The sequence below is a fragment of the Lathamus discolor genome, chromosome 7, assembly GCF_037157495.1.
Source record: "Lathamus discolor isolate bLatDis1 chromosome 7, bLatDis1.hap1, whole genome shotgun sequence".
Lineage (NCBI taxonomy): Eukaryota > Metazoa > Chordata > Aves > Psittaciformes > Psittacidae > Lathamus > Lathamus discolor.
In genome coordinates, this window is record NC_088890.1 from 16,913,913 (window position 1) to 16,928,265 (window position 14,353).

At 57.7% G+C, this 14,353-nt stretch overlaps 2 long non-coding RNA genes across 2 annotated transcripts; both read right to left on the bottom strand.

Moving 5' to 3' along the window:
• Positions 1–492: 492 nt before the first annotated feature.
• Positions 493–1,822, bottom strand: LOC136018547 (uncharacterized). The gene is made up of 4 exons (XR_010614478.1): positions 1,748–1,822; positions 1,403–1,473; positions 812–936; positions 493–577 (listed from the first exon to the last, which is right to left on the bottom strand). It is a non-coding gene; the product is annotated as an uncharacterized LOC136018547 (long non-coding RNA).
• A 1,342-nt stretch (positions 1,823–3,164) lies between these two features.
• Positions 3,165–14,353, bottom strand: LOC136018546 (uncharacterized). Its single transcript, XR_010614477.1, has 3 exons — positions 14,234–14,353; positions 13,897–13,999; positions 3,165–3,233 (listed from the first exon to the last, which is right to left on the bottom strand). It is a non-coding gene; the product is annotated as an uncharacterized LOC136018546 (long non-coding RNA).

Genomic DNA, 14,353 nt, shown 5'->3' on the forward strand with positions numbered 1-14,353 from the left:
TCAGCCCCGCAGAAGCCCCGTCCACCCGGGCACGCTCCCACTTCTGGGCTGGGTGGTGTCGGTAAGGTCGGTGTTGATGGAAGCGGCTTGCCCAGAAACCACTGATCCTGTGGTCATGTTCGCTGCCCGTGTGCGGCTGGTGACTGAGCAGTGCTGGGGGATGGCTGATGGGAGCGAGCAAGAAATCAGGACCCACAGCTTGCCGCATGGGACTACCCCTTAGCAGAGCCTCCCGGCACGAAGAGCTCGCAGCTCCGGCCCTGGGCAACCTCGCCCAGCACCCTGGGGCCTGCAGGACACGAGGTCTCCCTCCCGAGTCCTCACAAGTCTCTAAGAGCATCAGAGCCGAGGAGCAGGCAGCACTGGCCCAGGAGCTTCCTCAGCCTGCGCTGCACAGGCACCCACTGCCCTGCCAGCGCGGGCCGTGGCTTTCTCCCCCTTGCCGTGCCCTTGGCGTTCCCAGTCTGCCCTTACCAGCCTTAGGTCCCAAGAGCCGCCGAGAGCGCTGCAACGCTGCCTCCGCCTCCTCCTTCAGGATCAGCTCGGTGGTGGAGTACACTGGGTTAAGGTCAGGGTACTGCCAAGAAAGAGCAGCAGCTTAGTTCCTTGTCCGGGCAGCCAGCAGAGCCGCTCTGAAGGAGGTGTGGAAGCAGGCCTGTGCCAGGCCCATGAAGCCGTGGTTCTGCCACAGCCACCGCAGAGAGCTCCTGCCCCAAGGCAGGCAGCTCAGCCTGCCCCAGCCCTGCAGGAGCTGCACTGAGCACGTTCTGCCCCAGAGGAGGGCAAAAGAGGCTGCGAGACAGCGACCTACCAGCACCAGCGGGTGGGTCTCGCCGGGCACCAGCAGGCAGATGCTCCTCTTGCGTGGCCTTCCTTTCCCCGGCGAAGGTGCTGGGCTCCGGGACTGCTGCTGCTCCTCCTCAGGCCTCTCGACAGCTACAGGAGGAGACGAGTCAGGAGCAGCTCCCAGCAGGGGCGTTCGGCCCGCACCAAGGGCGCTGTCCCTTCCCACTCCTCTCTGGATGCCCGTCCTGGAGGGCAGAGCCAGGGACACGGCCTGAAGGCCAGGCCAGGGCTGCGATGCCCTGGGGCAGCAGCTGGCCACAAGAGATGCGTGGGGAAGCTCTCACAAGAGCCTGCTGGGGCTCCACGGCCCAGCGGCCCCTTCCCACCTCCACGGACGCTCCTTGCACGCTGCCCACCTGAACCACAAACCCCACAAGGTGCCACACGTGGCCACATCTCGCACTGTGCCACGGGACCCTCTCCGCGACGGGCACACGGGCTTTCCTCTCTCTTTCAGCTGAGGGAGTGCTGCAATGAGCTCCGCCTGGTATCGGAGCAGCCCCGCACCAGTGGCCCATCCAAGCCCGGCACAGAGCCGGGCCCCACCTACGCTCACCCTCCTCTGTCTGCACAGCCTTGTTCGCTGTCCCTGGAGGGCTCTCTTCTCGTCGCCGCAATTCCCATTCTCTGTGCAAGTGGGAGAGAGCCACTTAGGGTCAGCGCCAGGCCGGGACAGGACATGCCAGTGCCACACGGCAACGGCACCGCTGCAGCCATGCTGCTATACACAGCAAGGGGGCTTCCCCACCACCGGGTGACCCAGCAGCCATGTCTCACGGGCCTGGAATATCCCAGCTCCGGTGGAGAGCAGGCCTTGGGCACCGCCTCGCCTGGGAAGGCGACTGCTTTCCTCCCGGCTGGCATTGACAAGCAGGCACCGGATGGATGAGCAGTACGTTACCTTCCTATCCAAAGTGGCACCTGGCAGCAGGGCCCTTTGCCGGAATGTGGGGCCTCCCTCACGCATATCCTCTTCTATTGGAATGTGGAAAGAGACCAGGAGTAACTAATTTGGGTCAGGGGAGCACAGCCTCCCTTTCTCCTGCTCACCACAGAGGAAATCCCATCTCCCAGGGGCTGGCTGCCGAGCCCAGAGCCTCTCTTGCTTCAGCATTGCTCAACTCCCCCCTGCAATGTCCGTGGAGGGCGAAGTCTGAGCACCCCAAACTGAACCCACGCTGGGAGCAAGCAGCCTCCAGGCTCTTTACTGGCCCAGGCGACGGGGAGGGGGGACGCTGCTGGCCCAGCCAGAGCAAACCCTTCCCTCCTGACCCACCCTGGGTGAAACCTTTCCCTGCACAGCTGCAGGGCTCCATCAGCCGCGACTCCATCCCACTCTCACATCTGCAAGCCCAGCCCAGGATGTGAGCAGTGTTCTTACAGCTCAGCAGGTGCTGAGGAGACCCGTGTCAAAGCGGGAACACAGGGCTCGCAGCCGTGCTGCTGCCTCCAGCTGGGAAGGTGCCAGCACAGCAAAGAGATTTTGTCCTTTCCCCTGGCTGTGTCCCCCCTGCAGACTGGCCAGGGCAGAGTGGGCACAGGCAAAGAGCTCCGCGCTGGGCCGGGGGCCGCGCAGCGGTGCTGGGCGTTGGGCCCGTGGAGAGCCCCTGGGCATCTGACTGTGCCAGCGTACCGGGACGGAAAGGTCCTCAGGGCTGCGGTCCTGTGGCAGCGGGTGCCGCTGGCGCACGGTCTGCGGTGCAGCTTTGCTAGAGGAAAACGGCCAGAGCACTGTGAGCGGCAGGAAGATCCGATCCCACCCTCCTCCCAAGCTCACCAGAGGCAGTAGCGGCGGGATGGGTTCTCTCGGAACGGGTGGTGCCTGCGGTCGGGCCACTGCAGAGGCCATTTTGGCGTGCGGGCCACACGAAGACAGGAGCGATGCGGGCTGGCAGGATCGCATCGCACACGAGGACGCCCTGCTCCCAGCAGCCACCCCTGCAGCACCACGCCGGGCAGCGCCAAGGGCAGCAGTAGGGGCCCGGCCCCACCATCGCTAGGCCACCCGTGTCCTTACCTCACCCGTGCCCTGCGCCACCCGCAGCCCTCACAACCTATGTCCCTGTGCCACCTGCCTCTGTATCCCACCCGTGTCCCTGTGCCACCTCCATCCCTGACAACCAGGGCCCATGTGCCCCCCGGGCCCCTGACAAGGAGCGTCTACTGCCACCCGTGTCCTTACCCCACCCACATCCCACTGCCCCGCTCACCCAAGGCGGTTGCCGCGGGTCGGGGAGCTCACACCCTGCCCGATCCCAGTGGCCGCTCTGCTGTTACTGGCCATTTGCTTCCTCATGCGCCAAACCATCTGGTCCCAAGGGGTTGGAAAGCGGGCGATCAGGCTGTGCCCGACCCGGTACGGGGGCGGGCGCAGCGGGGGAGAGCGCCTGGGGGGCAGGAACCGTGCTGGAGAGCCCCGGAGCAGAAGGCGCCCGGCGGGCGGGCGGCGGGCCCGCAGCGCCCACCAGGCACCCCCCGCGCCCAGCGCCGCTCCCAGCAGCGATCCCTGCAGCAGGGAGGTGACCGCCACCAGCAGCGCCAGGGGCAGCTCCGCCCGCCCTCCCGCGCCATCACTCTCGCTCTCTTCTGCTCGGCCACCGGCCCGGAACGCGCTATGGGACCCACGCACCGCAACGTCGACAGCCGCCGCCTTCTAGAGCTCGGGGCCCTGTTCCACCGGCCCCGCCGTTCCACCCGCCTGCCACTGACAGCCCTGGGCCAGCCGTGCCCCCGACAGCCAGCGGCCCTGTGCCACCCCTGGCCGATGCCACGGATGGACGATGCCGGGGACCACACGAGAACACGGCTCCCCTGAGCATCTCCGGTGCCATGGCCCTGCCGCGCGGACCCTGCAGCCCAGCTGAGGAGGGCAGGGCTGTCTGCACGGCCTCACCTGGCCAGAGGGAGAGAGGGCTGCTGGGGCAGCCAAAGGCATCCTCAGCACTGAGCAGGGGCCATGGCGTGCTCACCCCCACAGCACTCGGCAGCGGCGATGCGCAGGGTGGCCCCTTGCGCCCAGCGCTGCAGTAAAGGATGCCCGCTTGCTAGAACTGCACACCGAGTCTTAGAGAGCTCTTTCAGCCGCACTTTCAGTGACACAGAGAGGGAGCAGGGGCACACAGGGAATGCCCACGGAAAAGAACAAAGCGAGTGCCAATGACCAGGGTTCTGATCTCAGCAGCTGCCAAGCGCCGCCCCCGAGATTCAGGGGAAACCTGTGCTCAGAACTGGAGTGGGGCTTATCGCAGGCAGAGCTAGCTTTGGTCCTTCCAGCTAAGAAGGGCATCACGGGCTCCTCCTGAGCTCTCAGGGGACAGCCCAGCACTAGCATCCGCTGTGATCTACGGTGCCCTTGCTGCTGACAAATGTGTTGTATTGAACCGTGCAGCCCTCGTGTCCCTTCAGGTCCTTCTGGTGAGAGCTGGGGGCAGAGGAGGATGCTGCTGCTGTGCTGCCATTGCAGAGGGGCTTTGCAAGGGTCCCTCACGCTCTCGCGGTGGGAGGCAGGGCTCCATCTCCAGCCCAGTGGTTTTCCCGTTCCCCATGGCCAGTGCTGCCATGCAGTGGGCACAGCTGTAGCCCTGCGGCTGGCTCAGGTCCTCGACGGGGCTGCTCAAGGGAGCAGATTCTGGTGGAGCTCTTCAGTAAGCATGATAGGTATTTACAACAGGCACTACTTTTGTTTAAGCAAGGGATTCTTCTAACTCTCTTATACACTCCCCTGCATTGTTCCCTCGTACATTTATTACCCCTGTGTCAGTATCACAGTTACACAGTCAGTGGGGTATCGATTGTAAACCCAAACATTTTACCCTTGCAGTTGCGAGGCTGTTGCACACTGGGGTTATTGCCCAGCCGGTGGATGTTCTCCACCCCGAAGCGTGGGATAAACGCACTGAAGCGTCAGCCGAGGAAACGATGTCTTCGGTTGTGGGGAAAACCTGAAGTCATGGGGAAAGTCGCGCAGGCTCTGAAAAAGGCCGCACAAGAGCAGAGACCTGGGAGGCAGCAGAGCGCTGTTTGGTGGCCACCCCGAAACCGGGAGTCGGGGCGGCCAGGCAGGCGTTGCCCCCCCCAGGTGACGCTGATTGTACGGAGCCCGAAGATCAGCAAGAGGGCGACTCGTGCCCTCGACCGGGCCCCGACACGGGCCCCGACTCGTTAACGGAGGGGCAGAATCGAGATCAATCCCTCTGGGGCAGGCGAGCCGAGGAGGCCGGGCCGCCGCGGAGAAAGCGGGGTCCGGGCGCGCCTGGGCCAGAGCGCCGCCGTACGCGCCCCAAGATGGCGCCGAGCGCAAGGGCGGAGGGCGGGGCGAAGACGCCCGTGGCGGGAGGAAGGACGCGCCAGCGAGGAGCGGGAGGAGAGCCCGGGGGGGCCGGGAAAGGGCGGGGAGCGGCGGCCTCGCCGGGCGAGCGGGCCGAGAGGGAGGGGCCGGCGCCCCCCAGGGGGGCACAGGGAGCCGGGAGCACCCGGGCCGTGGGGCTGCCTCAGAGAGCGGCTGGGGCGAGGGCGGCACAACCGATCCAAGCCTCGAGGAGGAGGAAGCGAAGATGGACAAAGGGGGAGGACTCCCCGCCACGGGCTGGAGCAAAGTAAAGAGAGCGTGTGCCCAAGTCAGCGTTCCCGGTCCGGGTGGCAGATGGGGGCAGAGGGTCCGCTCGCCAATAAATCCGAAAGGTACACAAGCGATTGTTAAGGCAGTCGCGGATAAAGGGCTTAATTCTGCCGTGGTCTCCACCCTCAAAGATGGTGTTTTGGGGGAGATGATATGTTCCCGTTCGATATAAAACAAACTTGTTGAATGATGTTTGACGGGGCAGGGATGATTGTTTTTAAACAAGAATGGGAACACAACCGTACAGGACAACCAGCTCAAGTAACCGGGGTGGATCATCCGCTACACGGCTCCAGCCTGCAGCCATTAATGGGTACAGACCCAGCAATGATTACCCCCCAGGCGCAGGCCCAGGGCCTGCGGCCCTATGAAGTAATGACAACTGCCCATGCAGCCAGAGAAGCTATTCGTGAAGCTTCTAGAGTCGTCGTCAAGCCATCACCATGGTCTACAATAAACCAAAATGAGAGTTTTACACAATTTGTAGATCGCCTCCAGGCAGCGGTCGACTCCTCGTCCCTGCCCGCGGAAGCGAAAGGCGCGGTCGTCGCAGAGTGCTTACAGCAGCAATGCAGTTCGACAACCAAAGAAATGTTATGATCGTTGCCGGTGGGGTCAAGCATTGCGGACATGATTAAGCATGTCGCAAAAGAAGAGCAGCTTGCCCCGATCCAGGTGGCTGCCCGCACCGCGATAGCGAATGTGATGGCATGTTTTAAGTGTGGCCAGGTGGCCCTGGCCGTGAACTGTGATAACCCGCCAGTGGTGTGGGGGGTCTGTTCCCTCCATAATGTCTTATCTGGTCCCACCGTTAGTGTCCCTTTCCCGATTGATACTGGGGCAGACGTTACCGTTCTCCCTGAGACGGACTGGCCCCAGTGTTGGAAATTGAAAGACACCCCTATGGTGGGTGGAGTGGGGAGATTATCCCGAGCTCAGAAGAGCGCCCAACTGATAGCAGTCACGCTTCGTACTGAAAAAGGACCGGAGAAAACAATTACCCTTTTTCCATATGTTATGTCAGGAGTCCCACCCCTGTTGGGGAGGGATGCTTTAGCCCTATTAAAAGCCAAGGTGACAAATTTATAGTAAGGGCCACTGCCACACACCCGCTTCCACCACTTAGATTGTCATGGAAATCATCTGATCCAGTGTGGGTTGAGCAGTGGCCCCTGTCCAAGCCTCGAATGAATGCTCTTCTTGAGCTAGTTGACCGTGAACTACAACAAGGTCATATAGAACCTTCCACCAGCCCATGGAACACCCCGGTTTTTGTTATACCCAAGCGGAATAGTAAGGGATTTTGCCTCCTCCATGATTTGCGTGAAGTAAACAAGAGAATCGAGCCAGTGGGTCCTGTCCAAACGCTATTGCCCATGAACTCTATGATACCAGAAGGACAACCTTGTGCTGTCCTTGACATTAAGGACTGTTTTTGCGATACCTCTGCATGAGGAAGACAAGGACCGGTTTGCTTTTTCTGTCGTATTCCCAAATAGCCAACGTCCCAACCTACGTTTCCCATGGAAAGTGCTGCCTCAAGGAATGATCAACTCGCCTACTATTTGCCAGATTACAGTGGACCTGGTGTTGACACCGGTTCGGCACAGTGACCCGACCACGACCATCATTCAATACATGGATGATATCCTGATTGCCGCACCGTCAGGAAATCAGGTGGACCAGCTAGTATCAGTGGTCTCGGAGACTTTGAAAATAAACGGGTTCGAAATTGCGAGCACGAAAATTAAAAGAGGACCATGTTTTTTGGGAGCGGGGATCACAGGTTCTTACATAACCCCTCCCCTAGTAAAAATCCATCGGCACATCAAGACGCTCCATGATGTACAACAGTTAGTAGGATCCTTGCAATGGCTCCGCAATATTGTCTTGGTTCCTCCTGAAACCATGGCCCCCCTTGCATGACCTTCTAAAAGGGAAGAACCCACGGGAACCAAAAACTCTAACGCCGGAAGCAATGAACTCTCTCGATTTTATCGAGCAGCAGGTATTGTCAAGTACGCTCGCCAGGTGGAATCCGGATATACCACTCGATCTGTATGTACATTTCACGGAAGGAGGGGGAGTAGGAGCATTAGCCCAGGGCCCCCCTGAAAAGACTCACCCAATACAATGGCTAGTCCTGGGAAAACCGTCCCGTGCATTTTCTCCAGGAATTGAGAGCCTTGGTAACTTAATCATGAAAGGCAGGAAACTCGCCCTAAGACATCTGGGCATTGAACCCACCAGGATATTTCTACCCTTCCGCAAACAGCTTCCAACGCAATCAGTGGCGATGTCAGAGTATTTGGCCATAGCCCTTGTCGGATTTGGTGGAGAAGTCCAGTATGCTACGAAGCCCCCCTGGACTCAAATGCTGGCACTTGTCAACATCGACCGCCCATGGAAGGTCATGGACCGACCGCAACAGGGACCAACAGTTTTCACAGATGCATCCTCAGTGACCTCAACCGCAGCGGCGGTATGGCAATCGGAAGGAGAATGGCACTGCATTGAAATGACTGACCACACGCTTTCAGTCCAACAGCTAGAAGCGATGGCAGTGGTACTGGCACGCGGACTGTTCCCAATGGAACACCTTAACATAGTGACCGATTCAATGTTCGTGGCCAAGCAAAGCTTGGCCATGTCAGGTCCCGGTGTGTCAACATCTACAGTAGCTTTGATGCTAGAAGAAGCACTATTTTCCCAAAAGGGCACCATATCGGTCATCCATGTTAACAGTCATGATTCAATCAAAGGTTTCTTCCAAGCCGGCAACGACAAAGCAGACGCTGCCGCAAAAGGACTGTGGACGCTAAGAGACGCCCATCAGCTACATGAGTCTGTCCACATTGGAGCCAAAGCGCTAGCAAAGAAATGTGGGATTTCAGTCGCTGACGCGAAGCACGTAGTCACCACGTGTCCCCACTGTCAGAGACCACCACTGTGGTCCAGTGGAGTCAACCCCAGAGGTCTTAAGGCCTCTGAGATGTGGCAGACGGACTTTACGCTTTGTCAGCTGTTGAAACCTCGAGCGTGGTTGGCGGTAACTGTAGATACATACAGTGGAGTGATCATAGCCACGCAACACCTCAGAACCGACTCTAAAGCGACCATCCATCATTGGCTGACGGCCATGGCATGGCTTGGTGTCCCTAATCAGATTAAAACAGACAACGGTCCGAATTTTGTCTCCAAATCAGTACAGGCATTTGCTTCTAAATGGAGTATCACTCTAACACATGGGATCCCGTATAATAGCACAGGGCAAGCCATGGTTGAACGAGCGAATCAAACTTTGAAATCCAAGTTAGAGGTGTTAGCAAAAGCAGAAGGTTTTGTCAACACCATTCGCTCGGGAGACCAAGCACGCCTGCTAGTGACTGCTCTGTTAGCACTAAATCAATTCCCTAGGGGAGACAAGGTAAATAGCCCCTCGCAAAAACATTGGGCCACTCGAGTACTAGATGAGGGCCTGTTAGTCATAATTAGAAATGAGCTGGGAGAAAGGGAACAAGGACGGAGGCTAGTCCTCACAGGGCGAGGGTATGCTGCAGTTAAAAAGGATGGCAGAGTTAAGTGGTGTCCGCTTAAGTCCATCAAACCAGACCTCCAAAATAAAACTAGCGAAAACTGTGAGGTTTTATCTGCAGGATCTCATCATCGGCTGCCCCCGTAACCCGTATCCCCCGCTGCTAAGAGAGAACGACAACTCGACAAAATCCAGAGAAGGACAATGTGCCAGGACACGGGATGATTTGGGGAGCTCTCAGTTGAAACGACTTCAAGGTTCTGGACAGAAAATAAGTACGAACCAGGTTGCCTTGGGACAGGGAAGGAAGCTGCACCCTTTCTGGTGCGTCCTGATTATTTTGCTTCTGATGTCACCACGAACAGGGGGCGAAATGAGTCACCAGGCTCACCAGCCATTTAAATGGGCATTATATCAAGGGGAAAGTGTTAAGGTTGTACAGACTATTATAACTCCAGGGGCTCCCAGTTTTACAGCCACTCTGTGCCAGCCAACACCTAGAGAGCCATGTCTAGACTTGATAGGCTGCTATATGTGCCCTGCTTCCAACCCTGGAAAAGGATATTGTAACCATCCAAATCACTACTATTGTGCTTACAGGGGTTGTGAAACAATTGCCTCTTCATGGTCTCCTTCGACGAAAGACAAGTTCCTAAAAACAAGTTGGGGACCTGATGGATGCAAGTCACCTAAACACGATTCTCTTGGAGGTGTCCTGAACAGTAATTGTCGGCATGTAAGACTTGACGTCTTGCAGCCTGAGGATCCAGGATGGTCAATAGGTAGAGTTTGGGTCCTTAGGTATTGGGAATCAGGAGCGGATAGAGGTGGACTATTTCTCATTAAAAAGGAAATAGTTCCAAATGATCCATTACCAGTAGGCCCCAACCTAGTATTGGCTGATGATTTAGTCGAAGAGACACCGGATGATGTAACAATAGTTCCTGAAATGACTGATACCAAAAATACCCCCACCCCCACTCAAATTGTCCAAAATCCTAACGAATACCTTGGGGGTAACTCCCTTTGGAAACTGATGCAAGCCAGTTACCTGGTATTGAACAGAACTAACCCGAGTCTTACTGAACATTGCTGGTTGTGTTATGGAATAAGACCGCCCTTTTATGAGGCTGTAGGAGTCACTAAAAAACCCAGACTCTCAAATGCCACTAATCCAGCGCAGTGTACATGGGTCTCAGAAAAAACAAGGAATTACATTAACTCAAGTGACAGGAAGAGGTATGTGTGTAGGGAAAGTTCCTGAACACAAAAGACGATTGTGTGTTAATAAGGAAAAGAGACCATTACCATCTAAAAGACCAGCAAGATGGTTACTACCGGCTAGTAATACCAAGTGGGTTTGTTCCACCATAGGAGTCACACCTTGTTTGTCATTAAAACTTTTTAATGAATCTTCAGATTGTTGCATACAAGTGGCAACAGTCCCCAGAATCTTCTATCATTCTGAAGAGTTCGTTTATCACTCACAGATTACCTCAGAACATCACTTGTCCAAACGAGAGCCCTTCACAGCACTAACAATAGCTACATTAATGATCCTAGGAGGTGCGGGAGTAGGTACAGGAGTAACCTCGTTAGTACAACAGAGCAAAGAATTTAAAGCACTAAGGACGGCCGTAGATGAGGACCTGGTAAGAACTGAGCAATCAATAACTGCTTTAGAAAAATCCATTAGCTCACTGTCCGAAGTAGTAGTGCAAAACCGGAGAGGACTTGACAAATTTCTCAAGTAAACAAATATCTGAAAGCTTTTATATTCCAGAAGCCAGGAATAAACTACCTCCCCCCAGGCACACATTTCTCTCAGAGCTGATTCAATGGTTTATTCAAAGCCCAGAGGTTCTCAGAGTTCAGATTCTCTTTAAAAAACACTGGGGAAAAAAGCTAATTTTTCTTCAAGGTAAACACAGGAATAAGCCTCAGCAGCTCTATTTCAACACGCTAAGCAAGGGACATATCCTTTTGCAAGAGCCAATCCAGAAACCTGTCAAAAGAGATCTAATGAAGGCTCAGGGCATATTGAATGCGCTTGGTGGACCAAGGTGGCATCACCTGACCTGGCAAAATGAGCCAGTGGCTGCAGAAGCCACAAACACACACCTAATGATGGCAGGGATGGGAGAAGAAGGGGGGCACAGCCATCACCATGGGGACAGCCCAGGTGCACCATCAGGGGAGCCATCCCCTGAGCTATTTCAGGTGACTGAAAGGAACAGGTCACGCAAGGGCAGGAGCTCTGGCATGTGCAGCCTGCGGCTGCTCCATCCTGCCTGCGCCTTGCCCCCAGCCTCCCCACCTGCCCTCTCCCAGCCCTACAGAGGATGCCGCGGCCATCCCTGGGCCCGGGGAGCACCCCAGGTGTTTCGTTCAGCCCATCCGCCTCTGCTCAAGAGCGTAAAGACTCCTCTGGTTGCCGTTGCCAAGGCACTTCTCTGTCCTTGACCTTCTACAGACTGGGTGCTGCAGCACCATGGGGAGCATCTTCAGTCAGAGGGGACACTTAGTGATGGCTCAAGCAGAGGGTGCTGGAAAGCGGCACCTGTGCCCTGGTCCCGGAATCAAACACAGAGAAGGCAGGTGTGAACACAGTCTGTTTATTTTAAGTGGGGGACATAACAACGGGGGGGGGGGGGTGGGGATGTAGTGGGGTGGGGGATGTAGTAGGGCGGGTGGAAATTGTATATTGATAGTAAAAAAAAGCTAAAATGCTGGTAAAATTACGGTAAAAATACAGGTTTACTATTGTTAGAACAACAACAGACCAACGGTACAATAAAAAGGGCTACAATAAAACAGCAAAACAACAAGAGTGTAAGAACAAAACAAGAACAGCATAACAAGTACATTAGAACAACTGCAGAACATTGAACAATAAAAGTCTTCAACAAAGGTCAGAGACGCCGACGTTTTGCCTCTGGTGGCCCAAAAGGCGCCCTGGCATCTCTGTGGTCCTCCTCCTTCGGGAAGAAAAAACCCAGAGAGAACAGGTTTAGTCACAGCCATGTACAGCGCAATTTAGGAGGCAGGAGGTGCTGTAACAGCCCCAACATAAAAACAAAGTGTGGTTTCATTAAAGAACGTTCCCTTATTGGTGGGGTTTTGGGTAATTCAGGCTGCACCCAAGACACACAATTACAGGGCTCAGAGAGTAAAAGAGCCAGCAGCGAAGCCCTCCTGGGGGTGGTGAGGACCCCACGGGCAGGGGGGAGCAGCTCTCGGGTGACCCCCGGCTCCAGCAGCCTCTGCCCCGCTCCCACTGAACGGCACCAGGGGAGACAGCACCGCAGGTCCCCGGAGCTGGTAAATGCCAAAGGGGTGGGGATGAGGCACAAATGAAAACCAACTGGGATGTGGGGAGGGGAGGAGCCCAATCCACTCTGGGCTCCCTCGGTGGCTCCAGGGCACCCCAGCACGGGAAAGGCCGTAAGAAGGGAGGGGAGAGGCTGCCAGGGCTGGAGCAAAAGTTCACACCTTAGGGAACGTGGCAAAATAAAGCCAGGACGGAAACTCTGCACGGACGCACAGAGGTTCATCAGCCTCGGCTGGAGAGCTCTTCCAGTAGGAAGAGTTCCCCCTGTCCCACCCCAGGCGATGCCACCCAACACAGCTTCTTGCCAGCAGCACAAACGGGGGCTGGCCCCAGCACTGCGGGCCCGCCTCGGGGCTGCTCCGGACCGGAGCCCCCACGGGTGGGGGCCAGCAGCACTGGCCATTACTTATTGCAGAAATGACGGATCCATGCCTTGTGCCGCTTGCAGGCTCTGTCCTTGGATCTTGCACGTTCGGACGAACCTGGAAGCACAAATGTTGCTCAGGTCTCTGCAGCCGCACTCTGAGCTGGCACCGGGGCTACAACCATCCCTATCGCTGGCGGAATGGAAGGTTTTGCATCCCTGGAGCCCAGGAGCCACCACCCGAGCCGGCTTCTGCGGCACAGCCTGACCCTTCCGCCATCCCCCAGCCCAAGGGAACAACGCGACCCATCAGCTCCTGAAGCCTGAAGCACCAACTCCGTCCTCACCAGAAGAAGCGGCGTGTCGCCCAAAGCCTGAGGGCCGCGGGTCATAGGTGGGCGCAGGAGTCCCTGGAAAGCAACCCACCACAGTGAGCCGGGGTCGGCAGAGGAGGAAGAGCCTGGCTCTAGGGAGCCGGCAGCACCCGCAGGAGCCGGTGCATCCAGTGCACCCAGAGGGGGCGAGGAGCGGCATTTCAGACTGCCCTCCACCCCCCAGGGCTGGGGACTGGGGCAGCGAGTGACGGAAGCACCCTCCCTTTGCACGGCAAGGCTCTGCACAGCCCCAGCACCAGCCCCTCAGGGCTGCTGAGCCCGGGCAGCTCAGCCAGGTCCGGCAGGAAAGCCACTGCCTGCATCTGACCCTGCCCTTCAGCCCCGCAGAAGCCCCGTCCACCCCGACTCACCTGGCAACACGGGCACGCTCCCGCTTCTGGGCTGGGTGGTGTCAGTAGGGCCGGCGGTGGTGGAAACGTCTTGCCCAGAATCCACCGACGCTGTGGTCATGCTCGCTTCCTGTGTGCGGCTGGTGCCTGAGCAGCGCCGGGGGATGGCTGCTGGGAGCGAGCGAGAAATCAGGACCCACAGCTTGCCGCATGGGACTACCCCTTAGCAGAGCCTCCCGGCACGAAGAGCTCGCAGCTCCGGCCCTGGGCAACCTCGCCCAGCACCCTGGGGCCTGCAGGACACGAGGTCTCCCTCCCGAGTCCTCACAAGTCTCTAAGAGCATCAGAGCCGAGGAGCAGGCAGCACTGGCCCAGGAGCTTCCTCAGCCTGCGCTGCACAGGCACCCACTGCCCTGCCAGCGCGGGCCGTGGCTTTCTCCGCCTTGCCGTGCCCTTGGCGTTCCCAGTCTGCCCTTACCAGCCTTAGGTCCCAAGAGCCGCCGAGAGCGCTGCAACGCTGCCTCCGCCTCCTCCTTCAGGATCAGCTCGGTGGTGGAGTACACTGGGTTAAGGTCAGGGTACTGCCAAGAGAGAGCAGCAGCTTAGTTCCTTGTCCGGGCAGCCGGCAGAGCCGCTCTGAAGGAGGTGTGGAAGCAGGCCTGTGCCAGGCCCATGAAGCCGTGGTTCTGCCACAGCCACCGCAGAGAGCTCCTGCCCCAAGGCAGGCAGCTCAGCCTGCCCCAGCCCTGCAGGAGCTGCACTGAGCACGTTCTGCCCCAGAGGAGGGCAAAAGAGGCTGCGAGACAGCGACCTACCAGCACCAGCGGGTGGGTCTCGCCGGGCACCAGCAGGCAGATGCTCCTCCTGCGTGGCCTTCCTTTCCCCGGCGAAGGTGATGGGCTCCGGGACTGCTGCTGCTCCTCCTCAGGCCTCTC